The 21,755-nt window shown below is 34.7% G+C and overlaps 1 pseudogene; it reads right to left on the bottom strand.

The window, feature by feature from the left end:
- Positions 1-4,824: 4,824 nt before the first annotated feature.
- The window catches only part of LOC100613561 (NEDD4-like E3 ubiquitin-protein ligase WWP1), a 32,625-nt pseudogene continuing 15,694 nt past the window's right edge, over positions 4,825-21,755 (bottom strand).

The following is a 21,755-nucleotide window of genomic DNA, read 5'->3' on the forward strand; positions in this document are numbered from 1 at the left end:
AGCCCCTCGCCTTTCATGATCCCCATAAAAACTCTAGTCCAGAATTTCTCAGAAAGAGGAATTTGAGAGTCTCCTCTCATCTTTTTTGCTTGGTGCCCTGCAATCATGAAACCCTTTCTCTGACGCAAATCCTGCTGTCTCAGTATAATCCATCTGTTACTGAGCAGCAGGCATAAGAATTTGTTGGTCCTGGAACACTGTGGGTTATTTCAAATTAAGCTATCCTATAGCACTTAAGAAAATGAATGTAGAATATCACAGATTATGTAAACTACCAATTTATAAAATAAATAGTACAGAACAAATAGAATAAATAGTATAGAACAAATATTGGATTACTGAGGAATACAAGAAGTATGAAGAGGAGCATAGATCAACTAGAATGACTAAGATTAGTAAAAGAAATATCAGAAGAATTGGAGATTATGTTTAAAGGAAACTGAAGATTATGAGAAGGGAATTTCAAAGGTTTCATATGGTATAGAGAGGTAAGAACAGTTAAAGAATGTATGTGTGTGTGTGTCTGTGTGTGTGTGTGGAGAGAGAGAGAGGGAGAAAAAGAAATGAAGATAGCCACACATTTCTTGTTACTCTTTCCATTAAAAAGGTATGGGTTTGTTTTCCTTTTTTGTGAAATTCCACAAGCCTGTGATTTGTTTTGAGCAATATAATACAACAGAATATGTGATCTTGGGTAGCCTCTGACCTTGGGCTTTAAAAGATCTGAAGCTTTTACTTTCCCCTCTGATAGAAAGCTCCCTCTTAGAAGAAATAAACAATTTAAGATGCCTGACTACTCTTAGAAGAAAATGTTGTGAGGGAGCCCAAGCTAGCCACATGAAGAAAAGGAGAAAGAAAATGTTAAAGAGGAGGTGTGTAAGAATATCGAGGTGCTGGGCATGTGAACTAAGCCTTCTGGAATTTTCCACTCCAGTCTAGGCAACAGCTAAAAGTAGCCAGGGTGACAGAGTGCATAATCCCAGCTGATAGCATGTGAAAGAGAAGAACCACCCAAAAGAGCCATATCCACATTTTTAACCCAAAGAATCTGAGGTAAATTAAATGATTATTTTCAAAGCCACTATGTGTTGTGCTAATTTGTTACACAGAAATAGATTATGAAATGAAATTGGTACTTAGAAGTGGGGCATTATTGTAAAAGAAGTCTTAAACGTGTAGCATTAGGTTTAGATCTGTGTGATGGTCAGAGGCTGAAGTTGATGAGAACATTTTTATTGGGGGCTGGAAAGTCAGTAAGGAAATTACTACTAGAGACTGCATAAATGAGGTCTCAATTTAGTTCTGACAGAACAAATAGCAGAACTACCACTCATAGCTACAGGAAAGATAGAAAATATAATTTTTTATAATGTGGAACAGGAAATAATATTTCCAGGCACAATGTGGAAAGTGTTCATGGATGACTTTTAGCTAGATATGCAGTATAGCTTGTTGTTACCATCCAGCCAAGCCTAGCTAGAAGACGAATGAAGTCCAGCAAAGGGCATCAGCCAGTGCAATGTGGGAAAGAACTGCCCAGACATGTCTTGCCTACGTTCCTGATTCTCAGTATTGAGAACACATAAAACAGCTATTTTAAGCCACAAAATTACTTTGTTATGTTGTGATAGATATCTGTTGTGATAGAAAACTGAAACAAGAGAACTTTTGCCAGAAAATATGACTTTGACATTATTGGAGTGATGAGGATAAAAGCAAAATTATAAATACAGATTAATAAATAGGAGATTTAAAAGTAGAAAAGAAATGGTTGCTTCTTCTCTAAATTAGCTACCTTAATTTCCATTACTCAACCCACAATAGCCTAATTTTTTCTCACAAAAGTATAGTTGCATTATTTTTCTAATTCATTTTAATAATCCCTATTATTAAATTATAAAATACTGGATTAGAGAGGAAGTCAAAGGTTATAAATTAAATAATATTATCTTAAAGACCATAGAATCAAAAAATATTGTATTAGAGGAAGTCAAAGGCTATAAATTAAATAATATTGTATTTTAAAGACCATAGAAACAATGATTTTTAATTTGTCTCCTCTAAAATTTAAATAAACGTGAACTATTTACTAATATTTTCCTTACTGATTTTACCTATTTTAAGGAGTTTAGGGTTCACTAAAGGCAATAAATTAAGTATTGTCCATTTACCAGTATTCGGAATTAACAACTACTAACATTTTAATATTTGCTTACAAACTTTTAAAAATATGCATTGTAACTACCACCCTCAATCCAATAAAATACATGTCAGTTTCCCACACCTATGCCACTTGTGAGAAAATTTATAGTGATCAAGGTATAGATTCTACCATTGTACCATTTAAAAATCCTTAAATTAATAGATATATAGTACATATATATATAAATAGATAGATATAGAAGTAGATAATAGATATACAAATAGGTATATATATACACACAAAAAAACCACAATTTTTACATCACTTTTGTGTTTAATTTACATAAATAAAATTATATTCTATGTACAATCATGTTACTTTTTGGCACTGTAATATATGTGTGGAGATATATTGATTTACTACTTTGATAAATATAGATATAAGTCAGTACTTTAACTTCCATATTTTATTCCATAACATGCCTTTTTATTCATCACTTCCTCTATTTCAGGGTAATTCCATTATTTCCAGTTTTTCTCTATTACAAACCATAGCACAGTATATATTTTAGTCAAGGTCTCTCTGTAAATCTATAAGAAAGTTTAATATGCAAACCTCTAAAGCATCACTCTAGGATTTGGAGAATGCACCTTGTAAACTGTACTACCTCAGCTGTACAAGTGCACTTCCAGGCAATGGTGTATCCGAGTAGCATCTCCCTCCACCATATACATACTGGCATTAGCTTTGGCTTTTTTTTTAATTTCCTGATTCAGTAGCTGAAAAATAGTATCTCACTTTGTAAAAATTTGTTTATTCTTGACTATTAGTGAGTTTGAATAGCTTTTACTAGTTAATATTTCAACTTGTATGTTAATTGCTTTCCTTTGCCATTCTATATTCATAGTAGAAATATTATACTTATTCTTGTACATTGTCTGTGTAATATATGAATTTCAAGTATGTTTCCATGATCTGTAACTATATTTTAACCTTGCTGTACTATAGATTGTCTTGCCAAATTTTAATTTTGATTTATGGTTAATGTTTTTACCATCTTGTGTAAGAAATTGTTCCTACCCAGAGGTCACAAATATATTTTCCGTATTTTCTTATAATAGCATTAAATTTTTATTAAAGTCTTTGTATTTAATTCTATAAACTATTGGAAATTTATTTTTGTCTTTATTATCCCATATGCATAACAACTTGTCTCTAAACCATTTGTATTTTAACAGTCTCTCTCTCTCTCAGTGTTGCCACTTCTAAAATACACCATGTTCCCATAAAATGCTCTGATTTCTTCCTGAGTTCTATTCAAATCCTTTGATATATTTGTCTATTAGTATCTAATAGCTTTTTAAATAATATTGGTGGATATTTGGCATGGCAATTTCCATCTACATTTTGTACTTTTAAAGATTTTTCTTAGGTATTACTGTAACTGTATAGTTTCATATACATTTTAGAATCAGTTTGTACCCAGTTGCTTTTAATTCATAGATTATTTGTGGAAGAGTTCTGTGATGCTATTGTCCTTATCTTGGACCCAATAGTCGGTAAAGTGACAATGTCTGATCTCTACCTCTCTATTTTATATTGTTTATGATTTTGCATTTAATTAGATATTTTTTTATCCTGATTTAAGATAAGTCTTGTACATTAGTATGTTCAAAACCTTAATCTCTTACCAATCTTTTACTATTTAATAACTATTTTCTTATTTAATAACTCTCAAGCTCCACACTTTCCTCTGTTTTTAATATTGTCTTAGTCTATTTTCTATTTCTTATAACAGAATATCCAAAACTGGGTAATTTATTAATAAAAACAAAAGAAATTCATTGCTTACAATTATGGAGGCTGAGAAGTCCAGGGTCAATGGGCTTTATCTGGTGAGGGCCTTCTTGCTGGTGAGGACTCTATGCAGAGTCCTGAGGCAGTGCAGAGCGTAACATGAGAGGAGGCTGACCATGTTCGCTAAGGTTTCTCTTTCTCTTCTTATAAAGCCACCATTCCCACTTCCATGATAACACATTTGTCCATGAATTCATTAATCCATAAATCACCTCTTACAGGCCCCACCTTGCAACACTACCACATTAGGGATTAATTTGCACATGAGTTTTAGAGGGGACAAACATTCAAACTATAACAGCCACCACCACACAATTCCTAGAGTCACTCACCAATACCACTAAAATAGCCTTGTAGTTAATGTCTCCCTGACCTCATTTGGTCCCCTCTGGCTTTTTTCTAACATCAACTAGAGTGATCTTGTAAGGCCTGTTTAACTTTTACCTATTTAGATCTCTGTCAAAATATACTTCCTCAGAGAAGCTTTTCCTATAATTCTTGAGTTGTTTAAACTTCCCTTATTCATACTTTCATAAAATTATGCAATTATTCTTAATAGCACTTATCTTTGCTGTAGTCATACATTATTATTAATTGTTATATTAATCACTACTAATTAACAATAATATTATTAGCATATATTGTTCTCAACATAACTTCAAACCCCATGTGTGCAGGAGCCTTGTCTTTTATGCCAACTATATAATTTCCTGTTCCTAACTAATAACTATAAATAAAATTGCTTAAAATTATTTGATGAATGAATGTATACAATGGCTGTTTTGAATTAATTTGATTTTTGCCTTAACCAAGTGTATTGGGCTTCAAATTGTGAACCAGGGGCACAAATCTTCCACAGGAATTCCCATCTCTGTTATCATCATAATGGGCTCAGGTGCTGAGTACCCAGTTTCTGTTTCATCTGCAGGAAACATGCTCATATAAGCTTCAAAAAATGCTCCAATGTTAAAATAAATTTTAACACGGGAGAACAATCATTTAAAACTAAGTTTCCAGTAATTTAAAAGAATATGAGTACTAGTTTATAAGAACAAACTGAAGTGTGCATTTTTTTGGTTTGTGTTTTGCTTTTATCTCAGCAAAAATTATTTACATACCAAGTCAGCAGAGCTTTGAGGAAATCTTGGCTTTGTTCTTCATATTCCTGTTATTTTAATATTTTATATTCATCTTTAAATAAGGAAAGATCTACTTATGTGTAACGTTTACACATATAGAGTTAAAATTTTAACATATTATCCACCTGCTCTTCTTTACTTTCACTCCCTCATGATAACTGTGGGTAGAAAACTCACACAAAAATGAAGCTGAAGCATGACCTTCCTTGCATTAGAATGTCTATTATCAAAAAAACAAAAGATAATAATTGATGGCTACTATGTGGAAAAACTAACTCTTTTTTACCATTGATGGAGATGTAAAATGGTGCAGTAGCTATGGAAAACAGCATCTTGGTTTCTCCAAAAAATTTTTGTTTAAAAAATCACCATATGATACAGCAATTCCACTTTTGAGTATACACCCAAAAAAGTGTAAAGCAGAATTTGAAGAGATATTTGTAGATCCATTTTTTATGGTGGCATTATTCACAATTGCCAAGAGGTGTAAGGAACACAAGGATGAATGGATCAACAAAATGTGGTAGGTACATACAACAGAATATGATTCAGCCTTAAAAGGATGGAAATTCTGACACATGCCACAACATGAATGACCCTTGAGGACATTGTAAGTAAAAAAGCCACAATCACAAAAGGAAAAATATTATGAGCTTTTGCTTGCATTGGGTAACTAAAGTTGTCCAATTCATAGAGACAGAGAGTTGAATGGTGGTTGCCAGGGACTGGAGGGAGAGGGTAACGGGGAGTCATTGTTTAATAGGTACAGAGTTTCTGTTTTACAAGATAAAAAGAGCTCTGGTGATGGTCGATGCTTATAATCTGAATGTTTGTGTCCCCTCCAACTTCATATGTCAACATTCTAATGCCCGAGGTGATCATATTAGGAGGTGAAGGCTTTTGGAAAGTGATTAGTTCAAAAGGGCAAGGCAATCATCTTTAGAATTAGTGCTTTATGAAAAAGAAAGTTAGCTAGCTTCTTCCACTATTTCAGGACACAGCTAGAAGACACTGTCTACAAGGAACAGGCCCTTACCAGAACTCAAAACTTCTGGAGCCTTGGTCTTGAGCTTGTCAGCCTCTAGAACTGTAAGAAATAAATGTCTGTTAATAAGCTACCCAGTTTATGGTATTTTTGTTATAGCAGCATGAATTGATGCAGTCTGAATGTATTCAATACCCCAGAACTGTACACTTAAAAATGGTTACAATGGGTCAGGTGCGGTGGCTCACACCTGTAATCCCAGCACTTTGGGAGGCCAAGGCGGGTGGATCACTTGAGGCCAGGAGTTTGAGACCAGCCTAGCCAACATGGTAAAACCCTGTCCCTACTAAAAATTTGAAAAATTAGATAGGCATGGTGGCATGCGCCTGTAATCCCAGCTACCCAGGAGGCTGAGACAAAAGAATCACTTGAACCCGGGAGGTGGCAGTTGCAGTGAGCAGACATCATGGCACTGCACTCCAGCCTGAGCGATAGAGCAAGACTTTGTAAAAAAAAAAAAAAAAATTACAATGGTAAATTGTATGACATGTATATTATAGCAAAATTAATTTTAAAATATAAAAAGAAAAAACATAAATCTGAATTAGCCAGAAATTAGAAACAGCATATATGCCCATCAACTAGTGAATGAATATACAAAATACTGTATATCAAGAAAAAGAAATACTATTCAGCAATAAAAAAGAACTGGTGAACCATGTTGTGACACAGATTAACCTAAAAAATGTGGCAAATGAAAGAAGTCAAAAACAAGAGGTCTCACCCATAATGTGTGATTTTATTTATATGAAATGTCCAGAAAAGGCAAATCTATAGAGACAGAGAGACAACTAGTGTCTGCCTGAGGCAGAGCGAGGGAGCAAAGATTAAAAGTTCATGGGCATGAGGGATCTTATTGGGGAAATACAAAACTAATTTATAGTGATGATTGCACAACTTGGTAAATTTACTCTTTTGTATTGATTGTACACTTAAAATAAGTGAATTATATGATATGTAAAATATGTCCCAATAAAGTTATATTGACAAGAGGTGTGTATGACAGAAAGTCTATAGAATCATTACTGATTAATTGTGAAGGCAAAGAGAAAAGTAAAATAATCACTACTTGTGAGGCTGAATGATAAATATACTTGATCTCAACCTACTTGAAAGAAAGAACATTGACATTTGAAGTCAGAACTGTTGAAGGAAATACTAGTAATAATTTAAAATATTATGTTACATGGAAGGGTTTGGTCTAGCAATGAAGCTATATATGCTGGTTTCTCCCATGTCTCCATCTATGGCTTGGATCCAGGCAACTTCTTCTTCAGGAAGTTTTGCAGATCAGAGTCCAAAACAATGAAACAAGTGGTTGGAGAAAAATACTATCTCTGTTCCAAGCATTGAGGGGAGTCTTTTTTTCAGTTCACCTTGTCATTGTTTTCATTTGTCCTGGAAATAATAAGACTGAGAAAGATAAGATCAAATGGTGAGTCTAAATGTCCTTGATTATGGAGAACATATGGCTTTTCAATCTGACATTGGATCTATCCAATTTTTATTTGTTAAGACTACCGCATATTCTAGAGCAAAAGCTCTAACCTGGAATGTAGACTTGAAGTGTCCTCACCCCATTATCCTAGTTATTCTGCTTGAGAAAACTTCAATGTACATATATTGGGAGATGAGACTCAAGCATCCTAAGATCTTTACCTATTCTTTCCACTCTGTCACAAGCAATAAAAATTTCACAAGAAATGTGATTTTAACATGGGAAAGAAAGGAAGACAATGAAATCTTCTATATGAATTGAAACAGAAAAAAAAGCTTTGTTTTAAGAATGTATTACATTTAAAATTGTAAAAGTTTTCTATCTCAAATTACAGTGACTGAAGATTTTATCCAAACTTATAAATTATTAAAGCATAGTGTATCTTGTCTTTGACAAGTAGGTGATTATCAAATTTTCTTTGCTTTGGTAGGACAAGTAAGAAAAAGGATTTCTGTCATCTGACATAGGTGTTTGGACTTGGCATAAAACATATCCAATTACTTTTCAAAGAATCTAATATCTTGATGACAGATGCATATAGAAAACATGTCATTGGAATAATATATTAAATTGATATTATGAAATTACCTTAAACTATGACTATATATGCACAGGAGAGAGAATGATAGCAGATAGCAATTTTTTACATATCTGCATTTCAAACATATTTGACAATAGAAGAAAGGCACACTTGCAAATGGACTACAAGAAGGCAAGAAGATATAAGGATATAGATATTAAAATATTTTCTGGAAATGAAGTCATGCCAGAATAAAAATATACATGCAAAACTACAGTCCATTGTACCTGAATTCTTAAACTTTGAAGTGTGTGAAAAGAAGAGAATGAATATCAACAGACTTTTGTCCTCTTAAAAACTGTTCTGACATTTATATGTAAAACTTTAATGACTTTTATTATTGTGCATTTTAGAGGTGGGAAACAAGTTTTCTCAGTGCACAATCATACTTCATTAGTTTCGCTTCCTCCTCACACAACAGAAATTCTCAGTGCCCATTCAAGGCTTTGAAGCATACAGCTGATTACATGGTTAATATTAGAGGTTACTAAGTTGTAAAAATAAAGCACAGTGAGTATAATGATCAAAAGAGTATTATTCAAGTAATCAGTATTTCCCTCACTAACGTGAGAGAAATATATTCATTTACTAAATGTTTTTGAAGTTCTCCTATAAACTAGCTTCTATGTTAGGTGCTAAAGCTATCACCATAAACAAGACAGATGAAGGACTAAGAGAAAATGAGAAATCATAGATTATTCTTAGAATTTTGTCCTGAACAAGCCAATAGATGAGTAGTGATGACATTTGCTATGGTATGTTCGAGAGAGAAACTAGATTCTTCCTTCTGAGTTTAGAAAGAAAAGAGCTTGGAATTAAGCAGCCTGCTGTTGTTTTTTTTTTTTTTTTTTTTTTTTTTTTTTTTTTTTTTTTTGGAACATACTAAATTTAAAATCAGTATTAGATATCCAAGGAAAACAATAGTGTACAAATTGGATATACAAATCTAAGTCTTACAGGAGTTTTTAGGGTTCTGCAGTAAGCTTGGAAGTCTCCAAAGTAGTCATTTAAGCCATTAGGTTGAATAAGATCACTTAATTAAAGTATGTAGCTGGATGCGAGCTCTGGAAAAGAAGAAAAAGAATAGTCAGTGGAGTCAGGAGGAGTTGCCAATGATGTAATAGAACAAATGAAAAACAGGTAACGAAAAATATAGAAGAATATGGTGTCTTGGAAAACTGAAGATAATATTTCTGGAAAGAGTAAGTGGCAAGATGTATCAAATGCTGTTGAGATGTTAAGTGAAGATAGACTATTGATCATTGATTTTGGCAAATTAAAGCTATCCTGTGGCCTTGTCAAAGTCTATTTCATTAGAAAGGTAGAAACAAAACAGGAACAGAATGGGGGGAAGAAAGAATGTTTCAAACAGAGACAGCGAAATAGAGGGAGGGCATAAGAGGATGTAAGTATAAATTACTCTTCTGAGAAGTATTAATATAAAAAGGAGTAAAGAAATGGAGCAGTATCTGGTATCTTTAAAATATCATTTGGTAATAAATAATAATTAGTGACAGCTACCACTACTAAACCCTTAATAAACATTAAGGTATTTAGAGAAGTTTTAAGTTACCTCACTTGTAGATATTCTGTGACGTAGACAAACAGATGAGAAACAGAAATGTTAATACATTTACAAGATCACAGAGACAATAAGTAACAGGTTTTGGGATATGAATTAGGCACATGGGTTCAGAATAATTAAACCTCAATTCTGGTTATATTCACCATATGTGATTATTCATCCCTATGCATTGTATTTAGTATCCTGTCATAATAAAAAAAACTATTTAGTTTGATGCAATTCATAAAATGTGCTATCTTTATCATCTGGTGTCAAATAGATTTTGACCAACTATCAGGATAAAGATTTATTCATGATGTTGCCATGTAGTAAACATAAAACTATATTGTGAACTTTCAGACAAACATTATTCCCTGTGGCAAGTTGAGTTTCTCCCTCCTTTCAAGTGGAAAAAGATTGCTTTATTGCAATGCTACTCAAATAGTAGCCCACAGACCAGGTCAGGCTGAGAAATTTTGTTTCAGGTAAATAGATGAAAACAGAAATTGAGAGTTAGTGTTTAGCAAACTGCTAATTGTGATGGAATCCAGGAGCATTAGTATTTTTCTCATAATTAATATAATTGTATTTTTCAAATATATGAATCTTCCATAGACTAAAAATTCAAAGCAAAAAGCTTTAAAATATTCTTAGCATATTTAGTTTGAAAAACACCATTCATGGGCATTTTTGGCAAAAATAAAAGAAAATATCATTGCTGTCTATAATGCTGACAGACTTTATTGGTTATGTTTTAGTTCACTAAGTCAATGATTAATGGAAAAACCTAGGAGACATTTGTCTGTACTGTTTTTAATTCATTGAAATATTTTGAGTTGCCTCCTGCCGAGACCAGCTCAGTTGGGGAGACTCTAACCCAGAGGCACTACAGGAATTAAAGACACACACACAGAAATATAGAGGTGTGAAGTGGGAAATCAGGGGTCTCACAGCCTTCAGAGCGGGAGCCTCGAACAGAGATTTACCCACATATTTATTCACAGCAAGCCAGTCATTAGCATTGTTTCTACAGATATTTGATTAACTAAAAGTATCCCTTATGGGAAACGAAGGGATGGGCCGAATTAAAGGAATAGGTTGGGCTAGTTAACTGCAGCAGGAGCATGTCCTTAAGGCACAGATCGCTCATGCTATTGTTTGTGGCTTAAGAATGCCTTTAAGCGGTTTTCCGCCCTGGGCGGGCCACCTATTCCTTGCCCTCATTCTGGTAAACCCACAATCTTCCAGCGTGGGCTTTATGGCCATCATGAACATGTCACAGTGCTGCAGAGATTTTGTTTATGGCCAGTTTTGGGGCCAGTTTATGGCCAGATTTTGGGGGGCTTGTTCCCAACAGCCTTCTGTTCACCTTTGTATCCTTAACCATGTGCCTGAATGCCCATATTAAAATGAAGAAAAATAAGATCACCCCCACTCAGCTAAGCCCAATCTACAGTTGAAAACTTGTAAAAAATAAATTCATACAAATTTTCCCTGTTAGTATTCAGAAAACAATGTACATATTAAACATTGAGAAAACCTCAGTAAAACAAATTAAACCTGAAATAAAATATGTCCCTTACTCAAATACACAGTTTTTGTGAAATAGCACATTTTTAGTAGTTTGGGATCAATAGGAAAAATATATTAAAAGAGTGGAGATAGTGTTCTTGTAGTTGTTTCCCCACAGGGGGTTGTTTAGAATTGGGTGACTCTCCTAGGATTATATAGTTATGAGTACACTAATTTGGCTGAGTTCTATGGCTTTGTATTGAGTATAGATTTTTTAAAGTTTGCAAACTCATTTTCGTAAGGTATATCAATATGATAATTTGTCTTGGGGGTTTTCATTTTCAATGAAATTAATTTGCTTTACTTGGCTGAGAAATGTTCAGTTTTAATCATTTCATCTTCATGATCAACACATATGAGTTTATAGATCATTAAAATAAATAGTCATGCATCAAGGAGCTTGATTAATTATAAATAATTTTAAACTCTTTTGATAAATTTAAACACTTCAGTTAGAATGTCCTATTTTCAAGTAACAAACATGCCAAATTCCAAACTGACTTAAACAATAAAATTATTATTGAATTATTTTATTGTGTTGTATTATTGCATTATATTGTATGAATTATTACGATTATTATTGTATTATTTTCCATAATAAGTGGTTCAGAATTAGGATGGTTCCAGACATAGTACTTCAGGGCTAAGATCCACTTTCCTAAAGTTCTTTGCACTCTATATGCCTGTTTGTGGGCTTCGCCTTCAGGTAGATACCAAGAAGTCTGCAGCAGTTCTATGTGTTAAATTCAGACAGGACAACAAAATAAAATGTGGATCACTACTCTTGTGATAAAAGAAAAAGAAAAAAGCTTTCCAAGAACACATTTCCCAAGCAGCTCCCTATCATGTGTGATTGGACATAATAGAGCCACATCATTCTTAAAGCAGTACAGCTAGGGGAAGAAATAATAACTGTTGGGTTAATGAAATTCATAGCTATGTGGATAAGAATAATTACCAAAAAGAAAAAATTAGGATACTATTAGAAAAGAATAAAGATTGTTTCCAAGAGAATGCTAGGTATGTAACCAACAGTAACTGCTACAAATTACTAAGCAATGCTTACTGATAACACTGTTATTTAATTTTTCAATTAGTTGATAAACTGTCAATAGAGCTAATTTCTGCCAAGAAGGGAATTAGCACTGGTGGAAAGCTCCCTTCCCTGTCATCAAATGTAAAGAAACTGAAGAAGGAATTATTAAAAGATCTGAGGAGAGAGGAAAGTAGAAACTGTGGACTAAAACACATCCAGAGAGACAGACAAATGAATGAGGGTCTTTATAGCAGGTGTCTGCTTATATGGAAGATAAATCAGAAAAAAGTAGTTTGTTCTGCTCATACCTCTTTCTCCATCATTGCTGTGAGAGAGGCCCCCTTAATTTAATAGCCCTACAAAAGCTCAGCTCAGTGATAACTTGTTCCTTAGAGTGAAATCAGGGAAATTGCAAAAGCTAGTGCAGAATCTAGGAATCTTGGAACCCCATCTCCTGTTCAAACCATCACCCCCTTTCATCTTCATCTCCACATTCTCAAGACTAATCAGTCTTAATTTAGGCTCCAGATTATAAAAAGTTTCACCCTCAAACTAATGCCATGCTGCTTTATGGGGATAAGCAGGGGGTTAAAGTTAATCTCTAACCTGAAGCATTAGAGAGGTGATAAATAGTGGAAATAATTACAAATATGGGATACTCTAGGCCTCATCCCTTCTTGAATTGATTTTTTTTTTTTTTTTTTTTTTTTTTTTTTTTTTTGCTGATATAACTAGGGTATGCCCTCCATAGAAATATGGTCACACTAGACTAAACAAACAAACAAACAAAATCTGGTGAGGGAATTTTAAAAGACAAAGAATGAGAAGTACCATAAGAAGTAAAGTTATTTTAATGGAAGGCCATGGGTTCAAGATAAGGATTAGAAATACAATTAAGGAGATGCATGAGCACATGAGAAATAAAAACAGAGAAAAAATGATAGATACAACTAAGTAAAATATTAGGGATTAAAAAAATCTAATAGCTGCATGAAGGATATAATAGAATTTATTACTAGTAGTGTGGATACCTATTAGAACAAGTTAGTGAGATGGACTATCTCAAAAGAAGGGAAGGGCAAAGCAATATAAATATAGAAAGATTTGTACTTAACATACACTTATGGAATGGTAACTAGAGACCACCATCAATAAACTTTTCATGAAATAGCATCATGGCACTAAAATGACCAGTACAACAGAAGCATAAGAGATGGTCTGGATTAATGGTTGATGCTGGATTTCTTTGCAGACAATAGTTGTTCTTGCCCATATACTCAAATAAGCAATACATTGGGTTCAAAACTTCATATGAAAGCAAGGAAACCATTCTTTTGCTAGGCCATGATAATGAAGTTCTTCTTCTCTAAATATTATATATAACTGCCATAAGTCTTGGGTTTTAATGCCATAATCTGTTGGAAGGAATCTTCAGACAATGTCTGCCGGGACACACTGACCTTTACATGACTTGGTAGTGCATTAGACTGGCACAGATACTAGAAGTGAGCAAGTTTCCACCTAAAGCTGTAATCATAAGCAATTTGTGGACTATCTTTAGTTGCAGATGACTTCCTATTGCAAGGATCTTGAAATGCTGTTGTTCTTGTGTTATGATCAACAAAGTACCTAACACTCTCATGAGTATACAAAATTCCCAGCCTTCTGGCAGGGGTTCTGCGTTCTGGAAGCCTTGAGTTCCTGGATCTTCCCACTGGGTTGCTTTGTTTTATGATTCACAAAGTAGACCCTGTCTGTTGAATCCATCCTTTTTTCCCAGCCTGGAGGTAAAGGTCCGCAAAGGTCATTTTCTGCAGCTAACATTGAAGCCAGCTAGAGGTATCACTGGTTGTTAAAAAAAAAAAAAAAAAAAAAAAAAAGCTGCTGGCTTTTCTGAAGACAGGTACTTGAACCTGTCAGTTTGTTTTAAATAAATACAATCGTTGAAAAATATAAATAAATCAATATAAAAGAAAAGTTAAGAGATGTGGAGATAAAAGTAAAGGTGCCAACATCCAGACAGCAAGTATCACAGAAAATATTTAAAAGTAAAAGTAGGAAAGTAGAAATATTTTGGAAATCATAGCAATAAATGTCCCAAATGAAAGATAAATGGGCCCATAACATGTAAAATAAGAGAGATTAGGAAAAACCAATATATTATGGTAAAAAGTAAATATATCAAAGTCAGTGAGAATATCTTATCAATTTCCATAAAGAGCTGATCATCTATGAAGAAAGAGTGGTTAGACTGATATCATACATTTTAATAACAACTGTGAATATAAGAAGAAATGAAGTAGCATTCAAAAAACATGGACAAAAGAATCTTTCATTACAGTTTTATATCTTGTCAAATTCTTACTGAAATGGAAAGCCACAGTAGAAATATTCTCAGGCATATAAAGCTTCAAAAGGTTGGTGACTGGAAGACCTACCTTGAAAACAGTATAGGAGGTGGTACACAGGCAGAGGAAAAAACAAATCCAGGGTATTCTTCAGAAGACAGAGACATGTATGAGAGACACGAGGTTAGCAATATCTATACACAAGCATATATACATATATATGCACATACATGTCAACATATATGTATAGTTTAAGATATATATACATGAAAAATATATGTACATCTTTGCACTGTAAATTGTTTATAATTTTCTTCATGCATCTTTCTAAGATAATTATTCTTAAATGAAAATTTAAAACATAGCATGCTATGCTACAAATGTTAGTATGATCAGTATTTTTCAAGGCTAATATATTACTACATTGTAAATCAGTAATGATTACTATGGAAAGGTGAATACCCCAAAGAGCGTAATCCAAATATAAATATTTTTATATAATTTCATTTACTTTTAATTCCAAACAGTATTTAACTTTCTCTTCTGTGTATGTTTATATATATTTATTTTGCTCATTAAGTAAAACTTTATTGTATAACAACTGCTTGTTAAGTTCTGTGCTTTTTTTTTCCCAATGTGGTAGCAAAAATGCTGTACTATAATTATGCTAATTAATCAATTAAGTGAAACTGTTTATGACTGAAGAGGAATCAAATTTTTTTAACTAGAGAAAATTAAAACATTTCTATCTATTTGATTTTTAGAAACAATGGAATAGAAACATTATTTCTGTGTCACTGTAGGGTTGATTTAGATGTGCTTATTAATGACCACATTTTGTTTTTGTTTTGACCTGCACATGTGTGTATTTATATGTGTGTGTATATTTAAAGTGAAAGTTATTAAAATTAAGAAAAATATGCATATTATATTTTATGAAATTGTTCATCATTTTTTAGTTGTTTCAACTGCAAGGTAGGACTAAATCTCTTAGCACTGTGTTTCTAGATTTCAGATATTTCTAATCAGTCAAGTCTTTATCTCTAGAAGTTTCTACTTCCAGCATTATGTTTTCACAAATCTGGATTCTTGATAGTGTTCAGACAAATATTTTTATAATAGAGAGAATGAGTTGCCTTTTAATCTTACCATTCATTCCAATATTTACCTTATTTACATATAATCATAGTACTAAATATGAATAATAGGAAAAATGCCATACTTTTTCTTACTTCCTTACACTTCCTCTTATTGCTTATTTTTATATTTTTATTCAGTGTTTTCTGTCAAAATCATTGACAATGCATGATACATTGTATTCTAAGACCTAGGTTTCTTTCATATTTGCACATATTAATTCCTCTTCTAACAGTCTATACAATTGGTTTATTTATTATAATGATATTTTTATTTAGTTTTACTTTCCAATAATGCAACATTAAACAAAATTAAAACAAAAAAAAAGTCTACTCCACTTGTACCCAGTGATCCTCTAGTTTGCGAGGTAATTTAAACATCTATCCCCATTTTCTAAATTGCTATGTTCAACTTACCATTTCCTACTTTTCAAAATATCATTTGGCATTTGGAGATTCTATTGTTTTGTTCCAGATTTGTAATTTTACTCTTTCTCCCTAGGCCTAGCTATTACTACAATGCTCTGATAATGAACTCATCCTGACTTGAAAATAATCTTGAATCTTGAATAAAACACCTTTACCAAACAGTTATAGTTTGAATGTAAGGTTTTTTCCACTGAATTCTTGTTAGTTTTAAATGTGTCAGGATTTTGACTTACTTCAGGTACTCCCTGAAAATTACATTATCAATGAGGTTGATGTTTATAGAAAGTGTTCACACATAAAATCAGTAACCGCTCAAGAGATTTGATTTCTTTGAAGAATTGGTTACTAATTTGCCTCTCTTAAAGTTTGATAATGATTTTGATTATAATTTACCAAGAAATATAATGCATTTAAGTTCCCTTCTTTCCCTGATAGGACTTACATATGATCTTCTGGCATGATGGAGAAGAGTGTTTTACTTTCCTGGTTTGGGGACACATTTACAATCCAAGGAAGTCATTCTCATAAGGAACATTCATCAATGTAACATTTTTCTAAGGAAGATTTTATAGCTTTGAATTTTAAAATTTATTCAGTGTTTATATTGACAAAATATCCTCAGAAGCTACTTTTCCTTAAAAGAATAGACACATATATCTGTGATTTTTTATATGCTAAGACTATATTGTATCTATTTTTCACATTGTTTATGAATAGTTTTAAGAAGTTATACTTTGTTTATATTCACAAGTTTTACCATAAAATTATGAATGACCAAAGTAAAATGAGGACGTAGAGAAAAATTTATATGGCAAATCTTAAAGTAAGCTGTATATTTATTTACACTGTAGGAAAGAAGTATGCAATGTGTCAGGTAGTACATTTGAAGAGAAAAAAAGTGAAGAAAGAAAGCAATTAGATATTTCTGCTAATCTCATTCAGTAAAATAATTTTTCCTTATTGAAAATTTCCACTGTGCACTATATCATGTATTTATTTTAGAAAATATCTATAGTGTCTATACAGAAAATTAAGACTTCACATTCACTTAAATTTGGGTCTTTTGACATAACATTGCTTAGAAGAAAAAACTATAAATATCAAATATAAAGCTAAATCAATAGCAATATATTATATATTTACTGGATACAGGCCTATCTTCTTTAAAATGTTAGGATTGTACTGCAGATTACCATGTATATAATGGTTTCCAAGGCTGTTTCATTTTTATTTCATTTTTTCTTTCAATTACTCATTCATTCAACAAAATTTTTAAGCCCTAAAATGTAGGAAACACCAACAGTTTGATCTTTCTGAATATAAGGGTAAGCAGAACAATTGTGGTTCTCACATTCTTTGAAACATGAACAAATTAACTACCACGTGACCATCCAGAAAGTTGGGTAATGCCACAAATTCAAATACTATACAGCTAATTGGGCCAAAATCTGTGACTTCTGGGTGAAGAGGAGGGAATATGTATAGATGCTGTGTCAGACTTCAAACAAGATATATCTTTTCCAACATGTGATGTTGTTGTTGAAAGATAAACCCTATAATCATTGGAATATAATGATATCTAAAATCAGAGATTGGTACTTCATAGGGATGTGCTTAAGGGAGAATGTGGGGCAGACTATAGAGAATGCGCTATAAAAGTTTAGTTTGACATCAGGGACTTCCAAAGAGGAGATTTAACAGAAACCATGTAAATAAGCAATTTATATTATACACAAACTTGTCTCTAGTTTGGAAACTTGCCAAATGTGAAGGCAAAGAGGAGGTAAAGAAAAACAAGCCAAAGATTCAAGCACAGAAAGGTTTGATCTGTATTAAAACATCATGTTGTACACCTTAAATATAGGCAACTTTTAAAAGGTCGTGACTTAAAGGGTCTTGCTGCAATCTACATTCTCTTTTTCAATACCTCACACCTGGTAACGACACAGCTCAAAACAAAGAAAAGTCAGATTTAGTGAGAGGTTGTTTTTAAACATTGACACAAAGTGAAAGCTAATGTTTGCTCCAATTCACAACCCTTCTAACATTACCCTTGCCTCTCACACTACTTCTCTTCAGACCCTACTGATCATAACTCAAAGATTAAAATCAAGAAGAAATGTGGGGGAAAATGTTAGAGAAAGAAATGTAAACAAAGAGCTAATAAGTACAATATATCATAGAAGGCACTACTCAAAAAAACACAAAATGAAATTGTGTAAAACATTTGTAATAGTTGCAATGAAATTACAGGCATGCTATTTCTTAGAAAAAGTTACAAGAGTTGTAAATATTCAGAAAATATATATAGTAGACCAAAATGGAAGAAAACAAGGGCTTTTATTTTTCAGGAAAAAAAGGCAAATATATGAAGCAAAAAATGAAAGCTAAATGTAAAAATAAAAATGGAATAAGAATAAACTATATATAATGGCTAAGCCTAAGTAAATCACTGTAAACTTTTAAAAACAACATAAAATTGAGAGAAGATGATAGTAATGGAATAGAGAAAAAAGAAATTCTCTTTAAAAATATGAAGCACTTGAAGGATTTGTCCTGGGTCCCACACTCTCGCTGAGTCCTAAGCAGCTACAGCAAGGTACCATTTTGAAATCCCAACTCACAAGAGCCTGCACACTGACTGGGGGCCCAGAGTCACTGGGATTGAGGTGTGAGTGAAGCAGCCATCACCATGGCTGAAGTACAAACAGAGTGGGTGTTCCTCACTTGCCAGCTTAGGCTGCCACCACTGAAGGCAGCCCCACCCTCCCCAGTGGCTTGGATCCAGCACAACTGCAGCCACCCTCGACCTAAGCATTCTGTCAGGGGTCTGGGGAATGCAAATTCTAAGAGTTGAAAGAAATGACTGTTATACCAGATGCACAGATACCAGTGTAAGGATACATGAAAACAGCAAAAACATGTGACTCCTCCAGAGGAACACAATCATTCTTCGGCAAAAGATCCCCATTTTTAAAAAGTTATAAAAACCCAGAAAAGAACTCAAAATATCAATTTTAAAGAAGTTCGATAAGATATAAGGGAATACTGAAAAACAACACAAAGTAACCAGAAAAACGATTCAGGATATGAATGAGAAATTTGCCAGAGATATCATAAAAAACAACCCAACAGGTGAGAAGACGGCACCACGCAACTGCCTGTCTCTGCTGCTCCCCGCTAAACTCGACCTGGCTCTGAGACAGGTCTGCAGCCCAGCCACCCTGCTCCCACTTGAGCATGCTGGCTGCAGCCAGGTGTTCTGAGAGCCATCCCCAACCCGGGGCTGGTGATCCACCCTTTGGCTTCCACAGCAGTTGCTGCCACCAAGCCATGCTGGAAGCGGGGAAACATGGCCCAACAGTGAAATCCACCCCACTTCTACAGGAGCAAAGTGCAAGCAAGCTACGTGCCCCACAGCTGCCAGCCTCCACTGCTCCAGCTGAAGGAGGCCTACTTTCTCCAGCAGCAGGACTGCCCCTGCTCGAGCATTCTCACTGCTGAATGGTATTCTTCTGAGAGCACAGGCCCCAAAGCCTGGTGATATGCCCTTGGGCTGCCACTGCCACCGCTGCTGCCCTCAGCACTTCCAGGCCAGGAAGAGAGTGGGAGGCCACGCATGCTTGCAGATCCCAAGGCAGGATACTGCCACTGCACCTGTGAGAGGGAGGCTCAAGTGGGCCATGTGCCACACAGCTCCCTCCCTTCACTGCTCCCACTCAGGAAGGCCTGTCTTCCATGTAAAATAGCTTCAGCACAGCTGTCCTGCTCCTGCCTTATCATTTCAGATGCACCCTGGAAACTTTCTGAGAGCCCAGCCCCTACAGGCCTGTGATCTACCCTGGAGCTCCCACCATCTCAGCACTCTTCCACTGCCTGAGCATTCTGCCTGCCCCTGACTGAAATTTCTGCTGGTGGCCCGGAAATCAGCAGCCTGCTTCTCCCTATCACAGAGGGCACCTGACTTCTAGGGACATAAGAACAAGTCTGCTGGCTTATTCCGGGCCCAGTCACTCCAGGCCTGTTATACACCATCTAGTTGGCCATTTAGGGTCCTGGGGACACAGAGATTTCCTAGCCCACTCCATCACTGCTGGCGCCTGACCACTCCCTCAGTCTGAGTCCTCAGACTCCCTTAGGTTCTGAGGTCGGGTCCACTTAACCAGCCACCACAACCACAGCTGACACCCACTCATATGTGCCAAAAGGTGAAGCCTCTACCCCTCTCTATGTGAAGCAGCAGTGTTCTCACATTGGAGAACAGAAAAACCACAAAGCTGTCTGTATTAGGCTGAGTGAAGCAGTTCTACCCCAAGGCCATTAAGCATTTTCTGTGGCTCTCAGCCACATGGTGTCCTGGAGATAGATGACAGTGGGTGGCTGCCCTGAGAGTCACAGGGCCCAGGAAAGGGGTGGAATAAGGAAACAGATCATGTTCCTGCTTGTCTAACATGTGGAGCTAGTTCAGCCCCCTCCCCCTGTGGAGACCTCAATGCATTTCGCCAGGAGTTCCCCCAGACACCCATCAGAGTTGGTGCCTGCACACATCACTAGGGTATTTGTGGGTGAGCCAAGTGGTCCTTCTCTGCCTTGTATCCCCACCCCGCCCACTGAACAGGAAAGTCAGGGCACACAACATTCCACTGATACTACAGAAATACAAAAGGTCATCAGATACTATTATGAGCAACTCCATGCTAACAAACTTGAAAATCTAGAGGAAATGGATAAATTTCTGAAAACGTACAACCTACCATGATTGAAACACAAAGAAATAAAAAACCTGAGCAGACCGGTAACAAGTAATGAGATAGTAGCAGTAATGAAGTCTCTCCCCCAAAAAAGTCCAGGATCAGATGGCTTCACTGATTATACTAAATTATACCAAACTTTCAAAGAGGAACTAACACCAATTTTCCTTAAAGTATTCCAAAAATTTGAGGTAATTCTCTCTAGTTTGTACCATGAGGGCCACATTATCCAGCTACCACAACCAAAAAAGGACTCAACAGAAAAAGAAAACTGTAGACCCATAACCCTCATGAACACAGACACAAAAATCTTCATCAAAACACTAGCAAACCAAATTCAACAGCACCTCAAAAAAATGATACACCATGATCAAGTGGGATTTATCTTAGGGATACAGGAATGGTTCAACATATGCAAATCAATAAACAGGATACATCACATCAAGAGAATGAAGGACAAAAGTCATGTGATCACCTCAACTGAAGCAGAAACAGCTTTTGATAAAATTCAACATCCCTTTATGATAAAAAACTGTCAAGAAACTGGGCACGGAAGGAATATAGCACAACATAATAAAGGTCATATGGAAGAAATTCACAGATAGCATCATACTGAAGGAGAAAAAGCTGAGAGTCTTTTACCTAAGAAGTGGAACG

This window comes from Pan troglodytes, chromosome 8 (assembly GCF_028858775.2).
Source record: "Pan troglodytes isolate AG18354 chromosome 8, NHGRI_mPanTro3-v2.0_pri, whole genome shotgun sequence".
NCBI lineage: Eukaryota > Metazoa > Chordata > Mammalia > Primates > Hominidae > Pan > Pan troglodytes.